We start from the raw sequence: 23,167 nt of genomic DNA on the forward strand, positions 1-23,167 counted from the left end.
TGAACACCCTGTCACCCGAGACCCCTATATGGTGTTTTAGTCTGTGAAGAAATGCTGTAATGATTTTTGAGGTGCTCTCTTATGTTCAAAATATGTGGAGTATTGCCAGATGCATGAGCTGTTTTATCCTAAGCAAGGAAGTTCATTATAAATGGATTAAGATGGGACTTCTAGGCTTAGAAGTTACAGTTAAATAAATATTTACACAAATATTTACACCCAAAAATCATTGGTCAAATGGGGAAAAAAAAGTTTACACTTCAAGATGAGATAAGTTGATAGAACCTTTGAGTATTAAAAAAAATAGTTTTTAAAAACCATTAAGTACAAAAACCACCAAATAATTAAACATATAGTAAATACATGGTAATTAATGTCTGTAATAAGCTGACAAGAAAACTGGTGGAGCTTTGATGTCTTGAGTAGCTCTGAAATCAAGGTTAGAAAACTCTTTGGAATACATTATTTAGGTAGAAAGTTAACTGCTTTCAATTCAAGAGTAAATGGGCAAGATGTAGTATCTTATCAGAATACAAAGGAGTCAGACTAGGTTCCTCCATTCTAGCCTTAAGCTTATGACTAAGAATAAATGTTGGCATTAGAAAGAGCCAAGCAACCAAAAAACAACCCCTTTCTTCAATAATTAAAGATTTTCAAAAGCAGTTTTAGAATAAAACCTACATTTGAACTTGGTGTTAAAATATATTCCTGCCAAGGACTACATTTTAGCATATCACTGCATTACATACACAACTGACAAATTACAGAAATGATTACTGAGTATCTTAAAACATGAACAGAGAAAATAACATCAACGAACACACACAGTTTGAAAGTATGTGCATGTTTGGATAGAAGAATCAAAACACTCGCCATGTAACAAAGCTACAAGGTCTGAAGTGTAAACTTTAAGGCTTCATTAACATAAGGGGTACTTTTGATCTAGTATCTTTGATGATGAGTTTCACCTATTCAATAAAGAAAAAAACCCTCGCTGTACTGTATAAGAAAAGGTTTTCCAGAAGCACACAGTTCAGGTAATAATTTTATATAACAACTGATTTGTAAAGCATGATTACTGAACATAGTGTTCCTTGCTCTTCTCTCTACCTCAATTTCATTTTTCTTTCCTGTCTTTCCTATAGCATTCCATCTCCTGCCACAGAGACTTCTGCTGGAAATACCCTGAAAATAACAATTGGCCCTTTTATATGAACTTTGGGGTTTAGTGAATCAGTTGGGTGATGGGTATCAGTCACCACGCTGCCAATTATTCTGTCCAGTGGAGATGGCCAGTCAGATGAAGCCAGACAAGTACCCCAGGTGACAGGACCAGAGGCAACTAAGGCCATGACCTTTGGTTTCCAGGACACTTAGAAGATTCTCTGTACATCTTGCTGACTGTCTTTCCTACATTGGCTTGACCTTTTCTTTCTGTTACAGTCTTCATCTCACTTTCTTGCTCCTCCTCCTCTCACCACACCTCATCTCAGCTATCTGCATCTCATTCTATTTTCTTTGTTCAGCTCATCCCTAGTCCCTATCCAGGACCTTGCTACCACCATTGCTGTCAATCTACAATCACTTATATAATACATGTATTTTTCTTATTTTGCATGCCTGTCTTATCCATTTAGACTATAAACTCTAAAAAACAGTTGGTAATTCCTGCCCTAATATTTCTACTGCAGCTACCACAAGAGAGATGTAATTTCCGCTGACCATTACACACACTGTAAGAGACATGGAAACTGTAACTTCAGCCATAATTCCTTGGCAGAAACACTTCTACCAGTCTAAACTGGCATCCCCGTTTTATGGCACAGCTATCTTGTTGCTTTTGTGTGTTCCCATGCAACGAAAATACTCTCTGTCCAAGAACTGACAGTAAGGAGACTCATTTCAGCTATGTTAAAACAGTGTCATGCTTATCATACAATTTAAGTGCCTTGCGCTTCACCCTTAATTTGAGTACAAGTTATGAGTTTTTATGTGCAATTCTATACTTACAGATCTGTTATTTGATATTGTACTGCTTACAACTCTTCAAACCCACAACTGTAAAGACATCAAACATACAGCTGATGGGTACAGACTTGGAAAGGGGAAAGTGTAGAACTTGTCAGTAAACTTGACTTAGACAAAAGCTTCCTAAGGAACTCCAGCCATACCTTACAGTCAGTACACAGTGCTGACAAATCCAATTTTTTATTATGTTTAAAACCTTTGTCTGCAATAGTACAAGAGACAAGGGAAGAAAAACTAGTGGTGAAGACCTTGAAATAAAGACATTCGCAAGACACGCTGTGCCAGAAGTAGTTTACTTTTCCTAAAGGAACTGTATTCTTAGAGATAATACAACTAGTGAGTCCAAAGGTCCATATATAGGAGGCTCAATCATGTGAGATTAAAACCTTTTCCATACATAACCATTTTTAGAGCTTTGCTCATATATACTAAGGCCAAAAGGGCACCTTGTGAAAAAGTCTCCCACCATTCCCTTATAATCTGAAGGCTATACAAGGGAAAGTCTGTGGCAAGGAAAGAAGATGGGTCAGGTGAACACATACCCATCAAACACTTCAAAAAACATGTCACCGCATGGTAAATGAAGTTAGGCATATATCAGCATGGATTACACCAAAAACAACCAGTGAGAACTTCAATGAATGAACAGTCACTAGGATGGTGCAACTTATTCTACCAAATGCACAAAAATTATCTCATCAACCTGCCCAAGTGGCCCAACAAGCTTGAAATTTTGGATATCGGCATGTTTTGGAAACACATCGGTAAGTATGCTTGACTGGTTCAAAGAACTTTGGTCATTAGTTGGATTGAAACATCCATTAATTACCTAGTCCCAAAATACACAGAATTATCCAAGTTAACGGTCTCTAACGCAAAAAGTTCAATCTTTACCAAAGCTACACAATGAACAGGCAGAAGGACACGACCATTTGTACCCACTGGCATGGTAATACAGACACAGCTAGTTCCTGAGCATGCCGTTTCTCCTTTCCAAAGCTTTACTACACACAAAGAACACCCCAGTTACTTAGTGTGACTGATTTTAACCAGGACAGATTTTACATGTGGTCTCACAACACACAAATACAGTATTTGCTCCACTAACTCTGAAATAGGTTGCCGGTCTTCATTTCATAAAAAGGAATAGTCTCTTTCAGCTTTCCAGAAACTTTAAGGCACCAACTGCCCGTCTGTGCCTCCATCCCTTCACTGCTATTGCTGCCTGTGCTAGCTAGATAAATCATGCTACTTGTAAAAATAAACACAGATTCTCAAAAAGCTGTAACAGATCTGTGAAGACTAACACAAAGATTATAATTTCACAATGAGTTAACAAACACCCCTCCTCAAACCACCACCAAAAGGGGTCAAACAAATTAACGATAGCATAGGCATGTATATCATACTCTGTGCACGTTTTCCCATAGAAATTTTCCTATATACACTATACAATAATATTTTAATAAATATCAAGATAAATATAAACCATTAAAGGATGCCATTATATGTATTTTCCAAGTCATTCCTTAAAAGCCACATCTTCAATTACTAGAAACTGATGCTTTCAAATTCAAAATATTTAAGTGTTCTTGTTTATTTAGTCTATCCAGAAAAAGACAGCAGTATGAATAGCAAAACCAGATGTTTTATTATAATATTTAATTAATAATATTTAATTAATATCACAAGCTTCCTACTGATTCAGTGCAACTCCAGAAACCTAGAATTTCTGTTGTCTTCAAGCAATGGGGACAGATAGGACATTTCTGAGGAGAACAGAGAAAAAAATTCCAGTGAGCAGCTGCATCAAAGACCACCCCTCGCAGTCAGTAAAGCTACAAGTTAGCATTAAGATTTTAAGTTTAATGTAATAATCTTCTCATCATTCTGAACTGAACATTGAGGAGAAATCCCAAACAATTTTGCACCTTCATTTATTATGCACTTCAAAGGAAGAGCATTAATCTAGGCAGAACATAACCAAAAGAACAATTATTTTATACGTAGCAACAAGTATTTATAATGAAAAGGAAATATTAAGACTAAGGTTAAAGAAAACAGGTGCCTTTCCTACCCTTATAAGCAGATGCTCATGTTAATAAGGGTCACATTTTATGTCAAAGATTTTAACATTACAGGCAGACAGCTTCCAAAAGTTGGAATTGTGAAAGTTCTTTTAACCGTACACTCAAGATTAAAGCTAAACTTTTAGAAGTTTTGAGTTTCTCTTAAATATTCTCTATCACAATTTCAGTATCACCACACTACATTAATTGTGTCCCAGTAGCCATATTTAAGTATGTGTGGTACAGGAATGACTGGGAGGTCAGGAGAATGATGTAAAAAATCCCGTTTACAGAAGAAATTCAGTTGTATTCTATTCATTTATCGTTTCCATTATGAGTAGCACCTATGTACTTTAAGCAGAGCATTTTACATTAGTTACCTACAGGGAATAATTAAGATGACTGTACACATTTAAATAAAAAGTCAAAACGGTGAATATTGATGATCAAAACAGTTGTGTAACACTCACTAAAGGCCACTCTAAATATTGCAGATTAAATACTGGGCTACCCCATAAACTTTTACACTGCTAACCCCTGCTTGCTTTCCTGAAAAAAGAAAGAAAAAAAAATTTCTTACTACTCTTGTGAAATCAGAGAGAAGTCCAAATGACTCAATACTAATATTTACGTATCTATGTCCCACTCAACTTGTTCTTCTTTGTATGTTGACACTGAAGCCCAGAAAAATGCCAAAAATAAATAATTATTTTAAAAATTTTTAATTCTCTACTAGAATTATGTCTACTAGAACTGACAGGAGGTAAGAGATAACAAAACCACCTCTTTCAAAACCAAGCCTACATTTCTGAGATAATACAAATTCAATTTACAAGGACATATTGTTTCCTCCCATGTACAGAAAATAGGTGCACAGTTATCAAGTAGTTTGAAGTTTTCCTTTTGTGAATTAAACAGTCATTGTGAGATGGGATATTTTAAATTAACTGCTGTGCTCTTCCTTCTCAGAATGCTAAAGGTGACTACAGCTGAAAGACATGGTTTGTCCTGCTCTGCCTATCTTCTAATTAGCCAGACAAGCTTCAATCCAAACCACTGCACTGATCCTGCTGATCAGAGGGCCGCACTGTTCCTAGTGCCAACAAAAGGGAGGCTGGACCATGAAGCCTAAGGAGAAATCATACTCTTCTTTTTTGGCAAGATGCATGTCCTGGTTTCAGCTGGGATAGAGTTAATTTTCTTTCTAGTAGCTTGTATAGTGTTATGTTTTGGGTTCAGTATGAGAAGAATGTTGATAACACACTGATGTTTTCAGATGTCGCTCAGTCAGGTTTATACCAAGTCAAGGGTTTTTCAGCTTCTCATGCCCAGCCAGCAAGACGGCTGGAGGGGCACAAGGAGTTGGGAGGGGACACAGCCAGGACAGCTGACCCCAACTGGCCACAGGGGTATTCCATACCATGTGATGTCATGCCCAGTATATAAACTGGGGGGAGTTGGCTCGGGGGGGGGGGGGGGGGGGTGTCACTGCTTGGGAACTAACTGGGCATCAGTCAGCGAGTGGTGAGCAATTGCATTGTGCATCACTTGTTTTGTATATTCCAATCCTTTTATTATTATTGTCATTTTATTATTGTTATTATTATCATTATTAGTTTCTTCCTTTCTGTTCTATTACTTGTTTGAGATAAGATTGCTCTTATCTCAACCCACGAGTTTTACCTTTTTCCTTCTGATTCTCTCTTCCATCCCACTGGGTGGGGGGAAGCAAGTGAGTGGCTGCGTGGTGCTTAGTTGCTGGCTGGGGTTAAACCACGACAAGGTCATACTTTGGCAATTTTAAAGTGGTCATGAAAATACAGCTTCATTACAATGTAAAGAGATATTACAGGGATCTGCTAAAATAGATCAACCTGTATATCATTTCTACACAAACCTGTAAGAACACCCAAGGGAAAAGAAAACAGGCTGTAGCCTCTGAAACTGCTTTCTTTCAACGTATTTTATGTAAAGGTAAGTTAATATAAAGCTGCAGTTACTTGTGCAAAGTATAATTTCAAGCAAATACTAAAATCTGTTTAAAGTTTGGGAAAACTAAGATTTTTATAAAAAGCATAGTATTTCAGTTGCAACATCAAGAATGGTATTGATAAGGCTTATTAAACTTAGACTTATACAAGCAGCATGTCAGCATTCTACAACTTCTAACAGTGCTATTTCTAACTTCTATTTACACTGCAGTAAGTGCATCAAAATTCTGCACAAATACAGCTTCAAAAGTTCCTGAATGTTTAGGAACAGGATTAGTGACCATTTAGCCAGTACAGATTTTGTTTACAAAAAAAAAAGTCCACTTACTTTTGCATTTTCTTTAACATAAGAAGATAAAACTTCACTTAAGAGTACCAGTTAAGATTAAGCTCCTGACTTTTAAGCTGTTTCACCTGACTGATGGAAGTCATTCCCATCACCTTTCAAAAAGTCAACTACAGATGTGAAGCATCCTTGCAAACTCCAGCTCAAGTATGAAATTATACTTTACATAACCACGCAGCATGAGACCTTTGGAAGTCTGTGATTTGCTAAACCCGATTATTAAAGTGTTCAGCAACAATAGCTACAAACAGCAAGGTTTTCGTCCTGTCCATCCTGTCCCATCCTGTCCCACCTCCCCCGCAAAAGATCAAAAGCATAAAGATTAATTTAGAGCAAGAACATAAACTTTAAGCCTTCATATGAAGTAGCACATTTCACAACTGATTTCTAATGACAACGCAACATAAATAGCTTGATTTCACCTTAAAAATAATATTCAGTAAATTAGGACAGTAGTATGTTTTAAAGAGTTATTACACTACTTAGTATTTCAAGTTGAAAGGATATCTTTGAAATGATAACTACGTATTGTTCGAAAATATTTTGGCGCTGGCACAGAATCTGCAAAGAATAGCCCAAGCTTTAACTTAATTATCCTTTTACAAGAATTGTGGTTTGAGAAAATACAACAGCTTCATAAACATAATAATCACTAAGCGTAATAGCCTTTGGCAATAATGTTCCAAAGCAAGTTTGGATAATCCAAGATAAACCATGACTCCTATTCCTTCTCTCTGTACTTTTGCAGTTAATATAAAAAATTCAAAAGCGAATGAAAATGGTGTGTCTCAGACTGTAAAAGCAAACAAAACACAAGCTTCTGTCAAAGCAACACATTACATCCAGCAATAACTGAATTAGTCAACAAGAGTATGTTACAGAAACAGCAATCCAACAAGATCTGCAAAACCTACATTATTTTCTAGAACAGAAATAGAAAGGAATGAAGAAAATTTAGACACAGTTACAGAAGCAGTGTGAGATAATCATTATGCTAGTTACAGCGTACTTTAATCCCACATACTCTATCCATTTATTGCAACCCCTTTGTCGACGCTGGAAGACACCCCAAAACAAAAGCAAAGAAGCCACTTATCCCTGCCTAACAATGCTGCAGATATTTTGAAAGTAATTTAGAACTAAGAAACATGATAATAAGCTACTGCTAAGACAGTAAAACACTGTAATTCAAATTATGTATGTAATAGGTGATATTAGGATAAATTAAGACAAGCACCCAAAATTAAAAATATTCCAAAAATCAGACTTCTTCCTAACTGATTCCTAGTCCCCTTTTTTTATCAGTTCCCCTTCAATTCCCTATGCTCATCTACTACCTCATCTTACCTTGCCCAGCTCCCACAACTTTTGTTTAATCCCAGCAACCTTCAGGCTGCTCACCTACGTGAAACACCCCAGCTTTCCACAGGTCCAGTTCTACATCTGAATCAGATGTATTCTCTATAATAGCTGATCATTAAAACATACTAGTAATTTGCTTACTCTAAACATGATATGTGCTTTGATACTGTTGTACAACTTTAAGTAAATTATTTAACTCTGAATATGTCAAAGATTATTAACCTAACATCTCTACACTCCTTCATAAATTCCAACCCATTTATGTTGACTATCTGAATATGCAGATCAATTTCTGTACATTACGTCTTATATTACAGTAGGAGAAAATTGTTGGTTTTCATCTAGAAGTCAATACTGCTTAACAAGTGTTCTGGAAAATAACTAGAGAAGCAAGAACGTTATGCAAAGCACATGTACTGATGTTACCTTCCTTGGGAAGGAGAGACGACTTTTAATTTACGTTATTTCAGTCACCCTATATACATCTATAACATCACAAGTGAGAGGGCAGCAAACCATAATGCAGAAGGGAAAACAAACAGTTAGAAAACTTTTAAATAATACATGATGGAACCACAGCCAGATTATATTCATCCCTTGCTTCTGCTGTGCCAGCAGCTGAAAGCCTGTTGTATGCTGCAAGGAGGGCTGCTGTCAAATTCTAAAACCTGCCTAGTGCTGCAGACTGATGCAAATTCTTCTATTGCAACAGAGACAGTGACTTTTGCAGGCAGTCCTATCACACTAGCCTACTTCAGACAGGATCATGAGCATGTTAACTGTCCCCATTCTAACAGCCCTACACAGCAGCAACATGGATCAGTTAGCCCCAGTGGTGTAATTTTTACATTATTCAATCTAAAAATGCATTAATTCTTGGCTGCTGAGGTGATACATTCTGCCTATTATAGTCACTGAACTAGGGCCAAACTAGATAGAACAAATGTGTATGGGTTTGTTAATTTTAGCCATTTTTGATAACTCACTACGCACTGAAGTGATAGCCAAGTTCTTTAATCTCTAGTACATCTAGGCTTCCTCGCTGGCCATCAGATAGCCTAGGGAACAAGAAGTAATCATAAGATCCTCAGAACTGAGTCTACTACTTGTGTGGTACTCTACATGACTCATTTGAGAGTTTCTCTAGAGAATCACCTATAGTTGACACTTTTGAGAAATTTAATTACATTTGCAAGTGTTTAAAATCTCTGCTAAGTCACTGCTATAGACTTGTGCCATCAATAATGAAGTATAACCTTAGATGAAGTACATCTAGTAGCTCAGTAAAAAAAGTACTAAAATAGATGTATAAAGAATGCATAAAATCTGTATGAAAAAAATCACAGGGCACCACATAACCCATTGGTACAATTCATTACATTAGACACAGGCCTAATGTGTGCCTATGAATGCACATGCTTCATAGGGAAGCGTTTACAGTTTCTTGGAAATAAAATTAAGTTCTGGGAAGTAGCAACCACCATCACCAAGGAGCCAGCGGATAAATTCACTACCCTCACAAGGTGCCAGCCCCCCAACAAAATCCCTACCTCATTCAGGAGACAAACACTGAACCACTCACGAATCAGCTGCTAAATTGCTGCAGTTCACATCATGGCCTCTTAAAGCAAACAAACAAAAAAATACTGTAAGGCATACTGTAAACTGATTTACAAATAGTTTAATCATGGATGTGCAAGGTGATTGTGCAAAGCAAACTGTAGGAAAAAGTGCACTGCCTGCTCCAAGCTATGCTGTCACTATTTTTGAGTTAAAATAAAAAAAACAAAACCTACTGACATCCAATTTAACTGTTAACACTTCACCCAACTGTACAGCAGCTGGGCAAAACTGCCAATTAAACAACTTAAAAATATTTTTAGAGGAAGTAGGAATGATCTACCCACTGTGTATCTGCACCAGCAAAAAAATTTCAAGTCTCAGTAATAATGCATTTCTATAAAAATATTTTTTTAAAAAAGCAAGTGTCCCTAGTTCCAAATTACACATTATTTAACACACACAAAAAAAGTGGAACTTTCTCCTTCTCCATATTTCGATTTGGAAAGAAAGTTCGATGGGATTTTACCACAGAGTAAAAGAAACTCAGCTTGTAGGTTTCTGAGATCTTTACCAAATTTCCGTTTAACAATGGTTTTATTCTCACCAGTAGCATAAAAACAATATATTCACACACACAGAAGTGAAACCCAAAGAAAGTTTAAAATAAAGTTTGTTATTAGGGTTAGTCTATGAGTAACTCTGCAAGTAGCTTTTAACATATAAAATTTAACATCAAACATTTTGTTGACAGTTTTAGTTACATTTTATGCAAAAGTCTAGACTTGCATTTCAAGGACAACACCCCCTTATGCTTTCTAGTTTCATGTTCTTTTTACATGCCCCTATGTAGTTACAAAATTTCCTGTAACTACCCACCTCCAAGTAGTCCATTCCTAATGAAAGGTAATCAATGCTGTGATTTCACTGAGTTGTGTTTGGTATCAGAATTAATTCACAGAAAGCCTTTACAATGAATATAAACCAAGACCTCTCTCAAATCACTAAGAGTCAGCCCACAATATTTACTTTTTGAAGTAATATGTAAAATACTACTACTGTTCACCATACACTGCTAGGCTTTATTATTCCATCATCTCAAGCATTCTTCTGTGCCATTTCCTTGTTTGTTCTGAAGTCAAGAATATAGAAGGCTTTCTGAAGCTACATTTCCTTGGTATAGCACACTTGAGAAATAACATTTCATACAGAACAAACCTAAAATCTAACTACTTCGAAACCTCATTAATACAGTATTTCACTTATTCCTCCTTAGCTGACAAGGAAGTTTTATATATTTCATTATACAAGAGTTTACATTCTTTTCAGCTCCTGGGTTATGTCCAATTCTTGACAATCTCAATGCTAGCATTTCTACAGACTAATGATGGAGCAGAACATAAAGCTGAAAGGACCCAAGCAATGGAAGAGAGCCGAAGATTATCTTTCTATAAAAGAATGAACACTAGCCGTCCCTTCCCCATCCTAACCCCCACCAATATTTTTAGCTATTAATCAACAATAAAAGCTATGTTAACTTGCATAACTCCACTAAAACAAAAAACAAAACCCACACACATCCAGGTCACACACTTTTATGTGGGGCATTGGAAAGCAATGTGAAGAAATACAGTCTGCCTATTCTAGACATTTTGACATCTGACAGCAGGATTAGAAAACTCATCTGACTTCAAATCTATTTATTTTCTCAAAAAAAATCTAGAACTGTATGCAGTCAGGCCCTACAGTGGTTCATAAAAAGCTGTCAGACAATTTCAAAATAATTAGCTACTAAATGCATAGCATGTTGAAACAAATACTTAACTTTTTCAGTGCAAAATCCTAGAACTACATATTTCATGTACAATATGAAAACTTACACTTATGATAGAACACTTTATAAGAACCCAATGCACCATCCTTAATGCATTGCTCACTTTATAAGTCAGCACTAGAGCCGATCAATCCAATAGTACCACTGTAACCAGTCACCTTATAATCAATGCAAGAGCAGTTTGACATTATCACATAACCGGTTAATATCACTCTACTTATTAGCATAAAGTATCTCATGGTAGTCAACATTTAATCACTTTATTAAGAGCCTTCCCTAGAGTACACTATTTATCATTAAGTACTTCAGTCAGTCCTCAAAGCCTCAGCTGAACAGAGGAGGTTTCCTCCTCTTCAGACATCTTCCTACTCCGAACTCCAAAGAAATCATCCTTCCTAAGGACAGCTTAGTAAAGGAGACCAGTAAATTCCAAAATGACCGGCATATGCTTAAGTGGAACCTTATTCTTGCTACATATCTCTCTAAGTTTTGTCACCTACAGTTCAATGAGAAGCCAAAACACTAAGCAAAATGTTACGTGAATCAGAATCTAAATAAACAGACACACTCAAAATTGTGCTCCAATTTACTTATCAATAGATAAGAGCATAGGAAGCTATCAGAGGTGAGATGTGAACATAAAAATTTAACTGCTTGCCAATTAATTTTTTACACGCTTGTACCTGTGAACCTTAACATTTCACAAATATTTAAACCTGGACACAAACATTCACAGCTTGCCTTAGGCTGAGTCCCAGGGTAAATCGGAGGTGCTTGTGTCCTTGGAGCGGGGAGACAGGATAGGGGACAGGCTGTAGTATAAATAAATGTTATTGATTTATTTTACCATCAGCAGTGAAGAATTCACAGAAAAATGCTAAACTGATATGGTATTGGCACAATCAAACCTTCAGAAAGGTAGTTTTCTTTTTCATTTCACACTACTGACAATGTTAAACTACTCTTCACTTTGATATGAAACTATTTAAAACCCACACCATTTAAAATTAGTAAGTTACATCCATTTAACAAATAGAATTCTATATTACAGCTGACATAAGAAACACAAACTCTTCAAGGGAAGTAAACTTAAATTTAGCAGACACACATAAAGTTGTGCTCTAGGGGCCAGTTTATAGGGACTTAACAGAACAAGGAACCCTGAAGCAGAAAGAAATACATATTTATTAAGCAAACGTACTGACACTTATGGACTAAAGTCACAGTAAAAGAAAACACATTTGTGAAGGTCAGATGATCCACATTCAGTGTTGGCACAGAAAATCCAAGACAAATAACTTGAACTTTAGATTTTGAAGGGCACTTTGTTGCCCTTCACTAGTAGAAATATTTCAAGACTCTAAGTGGCCAGAAGTATCTTATAATAACAGTCATAATATACACTTAAACTCAGAGTCTTACAGAAACTAGAAGCTTATCTAAGTTTCTGGTATATGTTGTACCTCTGAGACAAAACACACATTGCTCTAGAACTAGACCCAGAGGACAAGCTGGAAATCCTCTCCCCACCTCTGTTATCAGAAAAAGTTCTGGAACTCGGGGAGGGATTACGCACGCACTGGCTAAGAAAGGTTCACCCATCTACCTGTCTACCAAAAAAAGGAGGAGAAGGGCAGAAAAAATAATAAAAGTTTGTCTGAAGCCTGTGTAGCACATTCCCTTTTTCCCTTCCTGTATACATTCTTTTCTAGTCCAGCAATTTTTAGGAATGGAGCACTCTCTGGAGTTGCAGGACTGACCGATTGGCATGTATTCCTCACAATTTCTCTAAGTATAGGCACAACAATGTTATTGTAATAATACTAAATAAATACCACAAAGTTCAAGTTTAGAGAACAATTTATTGGATAATATTGTATTTAATATTAGTCTGTTCATTACTTTTTAAGATCTAAAATGTCTTAACCAAATGCCTTTTAATAATAAAGATTAACATAATGGTACCCTTCCTAGCAAAATTGCTAGTGCAGAGGAAGCTCTCTCAGGAACTGAATACCATTGCCTAAAACTTACACAGTAAATGAAGAAAGAGACAGCTATCAGAAAGATAAGAAAGTAGGCATTCACGTTCACAGAGCATCCAAACACTTGCCAATTAAATGCTTTCAGGAATCTTCAAGGAGGGACCAATTATTTAAGAATTTAAGACTACTTCCAGTCTAGCTGCACAAATACTGTATAGACTGATACGAAACATCCGTCTTAATTTAGCATTAACATTTGTACACCTGAGAGAATTATCACTAAAACCACCACTGCCCTAGTCTTTTTACATTTATGGCAATACAAATTGGTGAGTTACACATACGCTGCACTCTCAGTTTCAAGGCATGAAAGTCTACTCAGTAGATTTTAAGTGAATGAAACACAAGGCAGCTGCCATGACCCAGAAGAGATTCATGATGATTTAACTCTGCTATCCTAAAACATTTCTAAGACAGGTACAGCAAGCTATGTGTTAAAATTTATTATTTTAACTATTATAATTGTTTTACTTTTTCATTGTATTACCAGCCAAAAACATTCAAATAATGAGCCCCAAAAGTTCAACTTTCTCAAAAAAAACCAAACCAAAACCAAACAAACACCATCACAAACAAAAACCAAAACACAAGCCACAAAATCCTTGTGTCCCAAAGTTTCATGAGACACAAAAAAAATACTTGAGTCATTTGGCTTTCCTTATTGGGGGGGGGGGGGGGACGGGGGACGGGACCCAAACATTACCTCTGGTAATACTAGCTTTAGTTCTGCAGTAAGTCAAGTATAGGACATGGCACTTAAATACTACTTTTATTGCCAGTTTAATTCAATTTGTATGTCATTTAAATTAAAGCTGCAGATTACATCTGATTTAACTCACCAAAGAAACCTGCCAAGTGCAGAAAAAATACTAACTGAAATCACATACAATAATAAAAGTCCACAAAATCTGACACTGTACTTGCACAACACAGTTTAAAGCATGCCACCGGTCCTCTGCTTACTCCAAAAGTAGAAAGTATAGTGATCAGGCAAGCAAACCAAATTTGGAAGATATACAGCAACACACATTTCACAGGTCTCTACAGGAAAAGATCCAAAGGTAACATGCATCCCTGTCAGCTTTGGTAGATAAAAACATAGTTTATCTATATAAGCAGAGAGAAAACAGGATACTCTAATAGCCGTGAAGAAAAGTCAGAGGTGCAATAATTTTCTCTTGTAGTAGCATTAACATATGTAACATACAATTATACTCAAAAGTTTCCTAAATCAAAGTGAAGAATATGACATGAAACATAAATAAAGACATTGAAAGGGGGGAGGGGAAGAAATAAAGACAGATTTGAGTGCCAGAAGTAGCAGGGGAAAAGAAGAATATGATGCAGAAATACGAGCTGCAGGTCTTCAAATTCAAAGACAATGAGCTTTAGCTTGATGAGGAAAGCTAGCAGTCAGAATACTGAAAAATCATACCAGCTGTATTTTAAACAGATTGCAAAGATAGGAGTATCAGGAGAAGAGGGAGGAGGTACTTGGAGTACTCCAGATGACAGATGCAGGCTTAAACTTCATGCAGAGACAGAATAAGAAAACGTGCTCTTGAAAATGTTGTTTGGACAAGGAAGAAGAAGGATATGAATAAAACATGACTGTGGATTCAAGAAGAAGAGGAAAAAAAGAGGGCTACTCCCCAACAACTGCCCTGGGCAAGAGAGGATTATACTGCTGTCAGCAGCATTGCAAATGGCAAGCAAATGAGTTAAGTTTGAGAGAGATGATAATGAGCTCTGGGACATTCAAAATGTTTATGATAATAAGAAACACTGCAAGGAAATGCAGGACTGAATGAAGGCACATAGAGCCACAAAACTCTACAAAGAAATGCAGTAAACTAAATAAAGGAGATAGCATGCAAAATTTCTATGAATGCTGTACGCCTTGGGATTAGTGGGAAGAGGGTACAAAAGAGGGAAGATGCTTTCAGCAAGCAGTACCACAGGTGCCGGAGAGGGACAAGGCTGTGACAGCCAGGCAAGTTTCCCTACATCCTATCTCCTCTTATTCCCACAAAGCTCAAGCGCCTTAGCTATACACTTTATAAAAAACACAGCTACACTTTGAAAATGTAAATAATTTTTATTGTATTATTGTACCACCTGACAGATGCATAATAACAACTACTTTCAATTACAATTATTGTGGTGATTTAAAAGCAAGAGCATATTTTATTTAAACTAAAATTTGTAATCTAATTACATGCTTCAATCAGTGTTTGAGTTACTGACAAATACAGACAGCTACAAAGAAAGCAGTAGTACACCCTCTACTTCTAATGGTTGGCTGGAAAGGCTAAACTTGAGTGACATCAAAGGAAAAAAAAAGTCCTCTTGTATTCCAGTAAGATTTTTTTTTAAAGAAAAAGAACAACAACTGTGCTTTAAAGGAGTAATTTAAAAGAGATATATGCTTTTTAAAAACATATATACAACAAACTCTAAGATGTCGGAAGAACCTTAACATACTTCCCTGAAGAAGTAGCCCTCCCTGTGTTTGCTTGGTATCTTAATTTGCCTTTGGTTTCAAAACTCTAGGCTTGCCAAGAGCTATTCCTTTCAAAACCTCAGGAATTCCATTACTAGTTTTAAGCTAAATTAAAGGAAAATAGAAGCATTCAACGCATGGCAAAAGTATGCACAAAGTGTTTGTTGATACTCATAAATAGACTGAAAAATTTAGACATGTCTGAAGGATAACTGCTGCACAGTCAGCTCTGTTTTGCTCTGCTGTGCGGCTAAGCAAAAAGCTACTGCTGTCCCTTCAGAAAAGCTCAGCATTACATACATTGCTACAAAGATCGAACACAGATCGAACACAGATCGAACAGAACATTTTTCGCTTTAAGTTTATGTATAAACCAAAGTTTGCATTTCTGCAGGGAGAAAAAAAATAGTGGGAGTTTCCCCTTTAAAACTACTGCTTCAACATCTCCATTTGGGAAAAAGATGTCACACTGTCCTAAGGCATGGCAAAACCAGTCAACTCTCCACCCTGTCAAACATCTTGCAAGTCATGAAATAAAGACATTCCACCTCAGAAACACATCGAATATTGTGCGGATGAATATCTTTCCAATGTTCACATAATGGGTTCCTTCCAACTCATGATATTCTCTGATTCTAAACAAGCAGTGTTACTATAATCACTTTTACTGACTGGATTATGGTAAGAATGAAATGTCCCCACCTGTATATTGTGCCAGGTGTCATTACTACCACAGAAGAAGGTAATATCCCTGTGCAAAGCATTTAAAAAAATTTGCTTGAAAGACAAATGCTTCATTTGTTGTCAAGGTGAGTAATCCCAGCAGATAAGAACTACTACGCAGTTTAACTTCTTTGGCAGCAGCCACAGGAAAACAGTGGAAATATCAACACACCAGTTTAAACTGCAGCTCCAGTGAGAGATGGATCAAAGTTCTGCATCTCCCATTAGAAACACAGGAATCCAGGTACCGGCGTATGGGATAGAGAGTCTATTTTACCCTTGAAAAGGCAGGAAATTAAAGCAACTTTTCACCATTGAGTCAGCACACAGAAACGGATCAGTGGTTTACAGTAACCGTCACCACTGTATGAACGACAGCAGTAGCATCTCATCCCTGCCAGGACCAAAATCACTATGAAGAAAAGCCAAGGGAAAGAAGTCAGTTCTTCAGACTAAAAACACGGTGCCCCATTCTCCCCTGAGTTTGGAGTACAGTCCAGGATAACTATCACTATCTCAGATATGCCCACTACCCTATAATTCTCAGCTTTTATTACAAGCATAGACAATTCATACAGTATTTCTGAATCGCATTTTCCTCAACAGAAAAGTTAACAGGCACATGTACAAGGAAAAGCTGAATAGCAGGAAATTTTTCTGTAAGATACATGTTTATCTTAAATAAAGGAAAAAAGGATGAGCTAAAACCTACATTTAGAATCTTTTTTAAAAAATCTCAGTTCAAAAACATACCAACACAGAGGTGTTTCTACCAACAGCCGACACTGAACTTCAACCTTTACATAAAAAAAAAACCAAACCCAAAAAACCCCACAGTTCTGTGAGAAGAAGTGGCAGATCTAGTAACTGTGGCTGATCCTGGAAGCTGAAGTAAATAAAGGTGGCCATCCAGCACGGGCGGCTATGATAGCAACGACACAAAACACAGCAATTTTATCCTTGCAGTAATTCAGAGGAACACATTGCCTAACACAGATATTAGTATTACTTTGTCAACTGAGATTCAGGCAAAAAGTTTAGGCATTATCCTGGACCACCTGAGAAGTCAGTGACAGATTAAGTACAGCTCATGTGACAAGAAGTTTCTCATCTCACTACCCCACATATGGACATGGAAGCATTTTAGAAGAAGAACAAATAAGACATGAAATTACTCTAAGACAAGAGAAGGAAACAGTCAGTAATCACAACACCATTTCCACTAATTAGAAAAGAATGCATATAGTCAGTCCCAAACACACAATAATCATGAAATTTTATTGTATAAACATCAGAAATAAGTTATTAGTTCTTTTTATTAAACCCAAGGGATAATTATTTCTGTTGTCATTTCAAGCTTGAGGGAAAGACTGAAATTCTGGAGAATCACATGGCTGCAGGAAGATGGGCCTCAATAAAGATTGAACTAAATTGGTTGTCGTGATTGTTGCCACTCTGCCAGAAGCAGTGAAGAGGAAACTGAAGAGTACGCTATACTTGGAGAACACGACATATACACACACATACTTACATGGCATACATATTTCCATGAGAAAACACCACACACCAATTTATCACCAGTTCAAGTTCAAAAAGAACGTTCACATCTAACACTGATTACACAGAAGAGCCAACAAGAAAAGATGATGCTCAAGAGAGGAAAATTTCAAAGTCTGTTATATTAGGACTGCTGTTCTACAACTTATACATAACTAAAATATCATCTGCATACGCTGCGTGAAATTACATATCTCTGGACAGCAGTTTTCGGCCAACAGCTCCTCAAATAGCTTTGATAAAGATGATGTCATTCAGTAGCAGACAAAAATAACACTCATTACATTTGTTTCAGAAAACGTCACTGAAAAGCTGCAGATAGGTCATCTCTTCCAGCAGTAGCTACTGCCCAGAGTTACTCATTGCCACCCAGCAAAGAGAGGTTACCACCCATACAGACTTGCAAGAGAGCATACCATATAAGAGCACACTAATCCAGTTCAGGAAAAATTAATCAAGGTAACTGACCAGTGAAGGTAGACTGAGCTAATATTGTCCATTTAACTGCTGATCATGCCTAAAGCATGTAACAGTGCATACAGCTTCTTTGGTGGAAAGGATCATTAAGCATGGTAATCTATGGCAGAGCAGTAGAGACAAATGACTGGGGGACACAGTATCTACAATTTTCCCAGATGTTTGCCAAAAAAAAAAAAAAAAAAATCAATGCCTATCCATATCCTGAAACATTAAGTACAACTTCTGTGATAGCCTGAAAGCCTTAAGACAGATTTTGAAAACCACTAACCATTAAATGGATTAAATGGTTACTTAAGAAGAAAAGTCACACACTGCCTCCTAGGAAACTGTCTGAAGTTATAATATGTGTCTTAGGTCAGCCTCATAATTTTCATAGGTTTGTTCATTTGGGTTTTTTTAATCTACTTATTACTGCAAAATACCTTGCAGTTTTCTCAGTGGACACTCTGATCACCATTATTTCTGATTTTAGTCTTTTAAATTTAAAAACTCAATATACAGGCTGAACACATTCATCATTTCAAGAATTTGATGGATGAAGAGCAGTTACAAACAGGAGCGTATTTTTCCCATTAAGTACCGCTAAATGAAACAATAGGTACCAAATAAAAATACTAAAAAAAGTTAGTTACTATACAAAAGGCCAGATTCTTCCCTCAAAATCCCTTCAAAGTACATTATGAAATCAGAGACACACTGCCATGGATTAAGGGGTCTTAGATGTAAATAAGCCCATGAACCATAACTGAACAATGTCTTCAAACCCTCAATGCCATACAAGCTTAACCTCACTGAATGAGGCCAGTATCGAATATACTTTAAACTGGCATAATGTGTCACTGTCACCAAAAGAAACAGACACACCCTGCTCCCCTTACTGCTTGCTTCCACCCCCATCTTTGCGCCAGCACAAATGTTTGTGCAGCAAACTGATCCAGCTTAAACCTAACCTTCCCCTCCCTGCCCCTCCTCCAAGTTAGTTCAAACCTCAACCCAGTTCACCACATAACCATACAAGTATTTGCCTGCACAAAGGAGGAAGCAGCAGAGCGGGGTGGAAACAAACAGGACCATGTTTTTCAATGGTGGAGCTGGTCTATGCCAGCTGTACGCCTATGCAAAGCAGTAGGTTGCAAGCTGGAGTCCCGTAACATCAGGCTCACACCTCTCTGCTCACACAGCCACTGACAGGTATGCAACTGTAGGGTGAGTCGGTTCAGGGCGCCAAGTCAATTAAAAACTAACTCTACCAAAAAAAAAAAAAAAAAAAAAAAAGTTGCTAGTTTTCAGCCAGTTCAGCTTCCTGAACCAGCTCCGGGTGCAATCCTTACCGGCACAAGGAAGCAAGAGGAGGAAGGAGGCTGGGAAGGCAGAAGGTCCAATTTTGATCGGCTTGTGATGCTGTGGAAACACACTCGTACACCGCCACATTTTAAATTTGAACTTGCCAGAGCGGCTAAACATGATCGTTTTAATTAATTTGTTCCTAAGAGCAAACCATGTACAAATTTTTTTCAGAAACCTAAGCAGCCATAGTCTACTGGGGCACAAGCAGCAGGAAGCAAGGCCAGTTCACTGCATTAACCAATTTCGCTCTTTGTGTTTAACAAAATGAAGATAGAGCACTAGTTACTCTATCTTGATACTTTCACCAGATATTCTTTTTAAATATCACTGATTAAATCACCTCAGATATTTCCACAGGAAGAACATACACGTAATAAAACCAATGCAGTCATGGTAAGTATTATCTTAACTGTAGTTTAGTATTTACAAGGAATTTAAACAAAGGTTTAGGTGATTAAAGTGGTCTTACAAACCCCTCTGCTCAGGAGTGAATTTCATTTCAGTGAGATCAGAATCAGACCCCTAATAAACATGGATATAGCGACTTTCAAGCTAATTTTTGAACAGTAAAGTATCGTAACTAGGAGCACAGACAGACTGTTAGCAATGATCTTGCTAACTTCCAAACAATAGGATTTATTTCTGGATTGTTAGATTTAGCAGGGAATTATTTCCATGGCAAGTAAATATATTTGTTTATGTTCATTCAGTTAACAAAGAAAAGAAACATAACCCTATCAATTCAAAAGACAAAACGTATCAACATTACAGTTCAAAAACTGTGTAACCAAGTGCAGAATCAGATTCATGTACCCACAAACCAGTCTTCCCAAGTGCCATATATTATATTTTTACAGTCTATGAAACTCTCATCTTACAAAGACAGATTCTTTCACAAACTACCACCTGCCCATTGCAACAATTTAAGACAACCTTTCTTAACAGAAATTTCCTGTATGATGAAAAAGTGTTCCAAACTACTCTGCCTATAAGAATTATACAGAAATGAGAACAGTTTGTTTTGACTGCAACTCACCATGAACATTTAAGACAAGACGCTGAACTGGAAAGTGAGCAAAACCCTGGAAAGCCATTTAACCAGATACACATACTACTGCTGGCACATTGTTTCAAAAAGCATTTTCAAACCGTTCTTGACACAGAGGCAAATAAACTCAGGGAATCTCAGTCAAGGAATAATATTCTTAATCACTTTCCATTTGGAATGGAGTTAACAGGTTTTGGACTTGAACTGGTGATTTATACTGATACAGGTTTCTTTTTAAGCAAGGGTAGACAGGTGTGCTTTTTCAAATGCACTTGCTAACCGAGGAAAACAGACAACGAACTTCCCTGGCAGTTCTGCTGACTTTAACAAGAAAACAGGATGCTTATTGGATCTGAACCCACATATCTTAATACCGAATCACTTTTAACACAGCAAGAAATCTTAAAAAAATTAGGTTTTAATTCCCCTAAATGCAAATATGTTGTAGAGCTAGCAGAGCAGATTTAATGACAGATTCATACCGTAGAATCACTGCTAACATTAACACCCTTAAAGAAAGCTAAAAAATATTTATTCGGAAAACTATTTTGCTCATTACACTATATGTTACTTTGTCACTAGCACTTGGCAAGTGAAAAAAAAAGCTAAAAAAAATCGAAGACTATTCAAAAAAGTCACAAATAAAAAACTTGTTAAAAATATTAATACCAAACCAGAGTTGGAAACTTTTTCAATACTTACTAAAATCAACCCTGACTTCTACAGTATGTATTCATTGCAATAATGGTATTCTTTTCAACTCACAGTCCAACAACATTCCTAGAGATTTCTACTCATAATTATCACTTCTTATGCATTATAACATTGCACAAGATGCAGTGACCAGAAAGATGAGAAAACGTGCTTTCACTTTCCAGAAAATCAAGTTTAGATGAAGAACCGAGTCAAACGAGTACCGAGACACCTTTTGACCTTTGCGACTCTTCAGATCTACCCTTCCTACGTTCGCATCTACGGGTATGTCCGAGGAAGGGCAGCTTAAAATGACGAGCAAGCGGGCTAGGCATCCCTTTCATTCATACACACAGCACCACTGTGGAAAGCCCAGAGGACCCCCTTCCCCTCGGAAAGCTCTTGTCCACCGGCCCTAACCCACCGACCCGACAGAGCTCTGCATTAGTCTCAGGGCTCACACCTCGAAAGCCCCTGGACTCGCTCGGCGACGAGGAGTGGAACACGCACTTGTCTGGAGAGGCGTGTGGCAGAAGCAGCCGACCTGGAGGAAGGGGCAAGCGCTTGACAGGTCACAGAAGACGAGACCGAACTACCAGACACACCAAGCCCCGAAGAGGCGGGCGGTCAGGCCGCCGGCATCCCCACCCCGCGCCAGACCTGCCCCCCCAGCGACCCCACCGCCAGCACAACTTTTAAGGGCTCGTCTTTTGTTGTTTTTTTTTTTTAAACTCACGCTCCGGTCGCCCACCCCCGCTCCCTCCCTCCCCAGACCAAGGCGGCGATTCCCCCCCCGCTCCCAAGCGGCCTTCCACCCCCGCCCGCAGCCCCCCAGTGCCACCCCCACAGCGAGCCCCGCCAGGGAAAAGAGACCAAGGTCCTACCGCAGGGCACGTCCCAGCCCGGCTCCCACGGGAGAAGGCGAAACGCGGGGCCGCTCCCGCCCACGGGCGAGCCGAGCCGGGCCCGGCCCCGGGAGCCTCCGCTGCCGCCCCCTCCCAGCGGAGCCGGCTGGGCACCCCCGCGAGAAGGAGGGGAGGGAGGGGGGGGACAAGGACCAGCACCCACCTCCGCCATGAGCCCCGCGCTGGCCGCCGAGCCGAGCCGGCCGGGCCGCCTGTGACGGGAGAGACGGCGGCCCCCGCGGGTAACGGCTGCGCCTCCCGATAGCGGCAGCAACAGGGCCTCGCTCTGGGCCGGACTCTGCCTCGCGACAACTTCCGGGGCACGGCGCGAACGCCTTCCGGGAGCAGCAGCCGGGGGGGCGGGGGCGCCGCGGGGAGCCGTTGGGGGCGCGCGCGGGCGGCGCTGAACGGGGCGGGGCGGGGGCGGGGCGGGGGCGGAGCCGTTCTGTCAGCCGGCCCTGTCAATCACACGGCCCCGGCCCTGTCAGCCCGCCCCGGCCCCGGCCCTGTCAGTCACCCTGCCCCGGTCCTGTCAGCCGTCCCCGGTCCAAGACCGGTCACCCGGCCCCGTCACCCGGCCCCGGCCCGGTCACGGAGCGGGCAGGGCTTCTCCAGGGAAGCGGCACGCAGTAGAGAACACGCCTCAAAGCGGTGCAGGGGCCAGCTGTGAGGGAGG

At 38.8% G+C, this 23,167-nt stretch overlaps 1 protein-coding gene across 2 annotated transcripts in view; it reads right to left on the bottom strand.

The window, feature by feature from the left end:
- The window catches only part of FRS2 (fibroblast growth factor receptor substrate 2), a 59,130-nt gene extending 36,338 nt beyond the window's left edge, over window positions 1–22,792 (bottom strand). Inside the window, exons 1-2 of one of the 2 annotated variants that reach the window (XM_069773663.1) lie at window positions 22,655–22,792; window positions 9,347–9,417 (exon numbers count right to left, since the gene is read on the bottom strand). The gene's annotated coding sequence lies outside the window, so the exon portion shown is untranslated. The remainder of the gene's footprint in view (window positions 1–9,346; window positions 9,418–22,654) is intronic. The other variant, XM_069773662.1, reaches the window with a different exon arrangement.
- Window positions 22,793–23,167: the final 375 nt, after the last annotated feature.

The sequence above is a fragment of the Haliaeetus albicilla genome, chromosome 28, assembly GCF_947461875.1.
Source record: "Haliaeetus albicilla chromosome 28, bHalAlb1.1, whole genome shotgun sequence".
In the NCBI taxonomy this organism is placed as follows: domain Eukaryota; kingdom Metazoa; phylum Chordata; class Aves; order Accipitriformes; family Accipitridae; genus Haliaeetus; species Haliaeetus albicilla.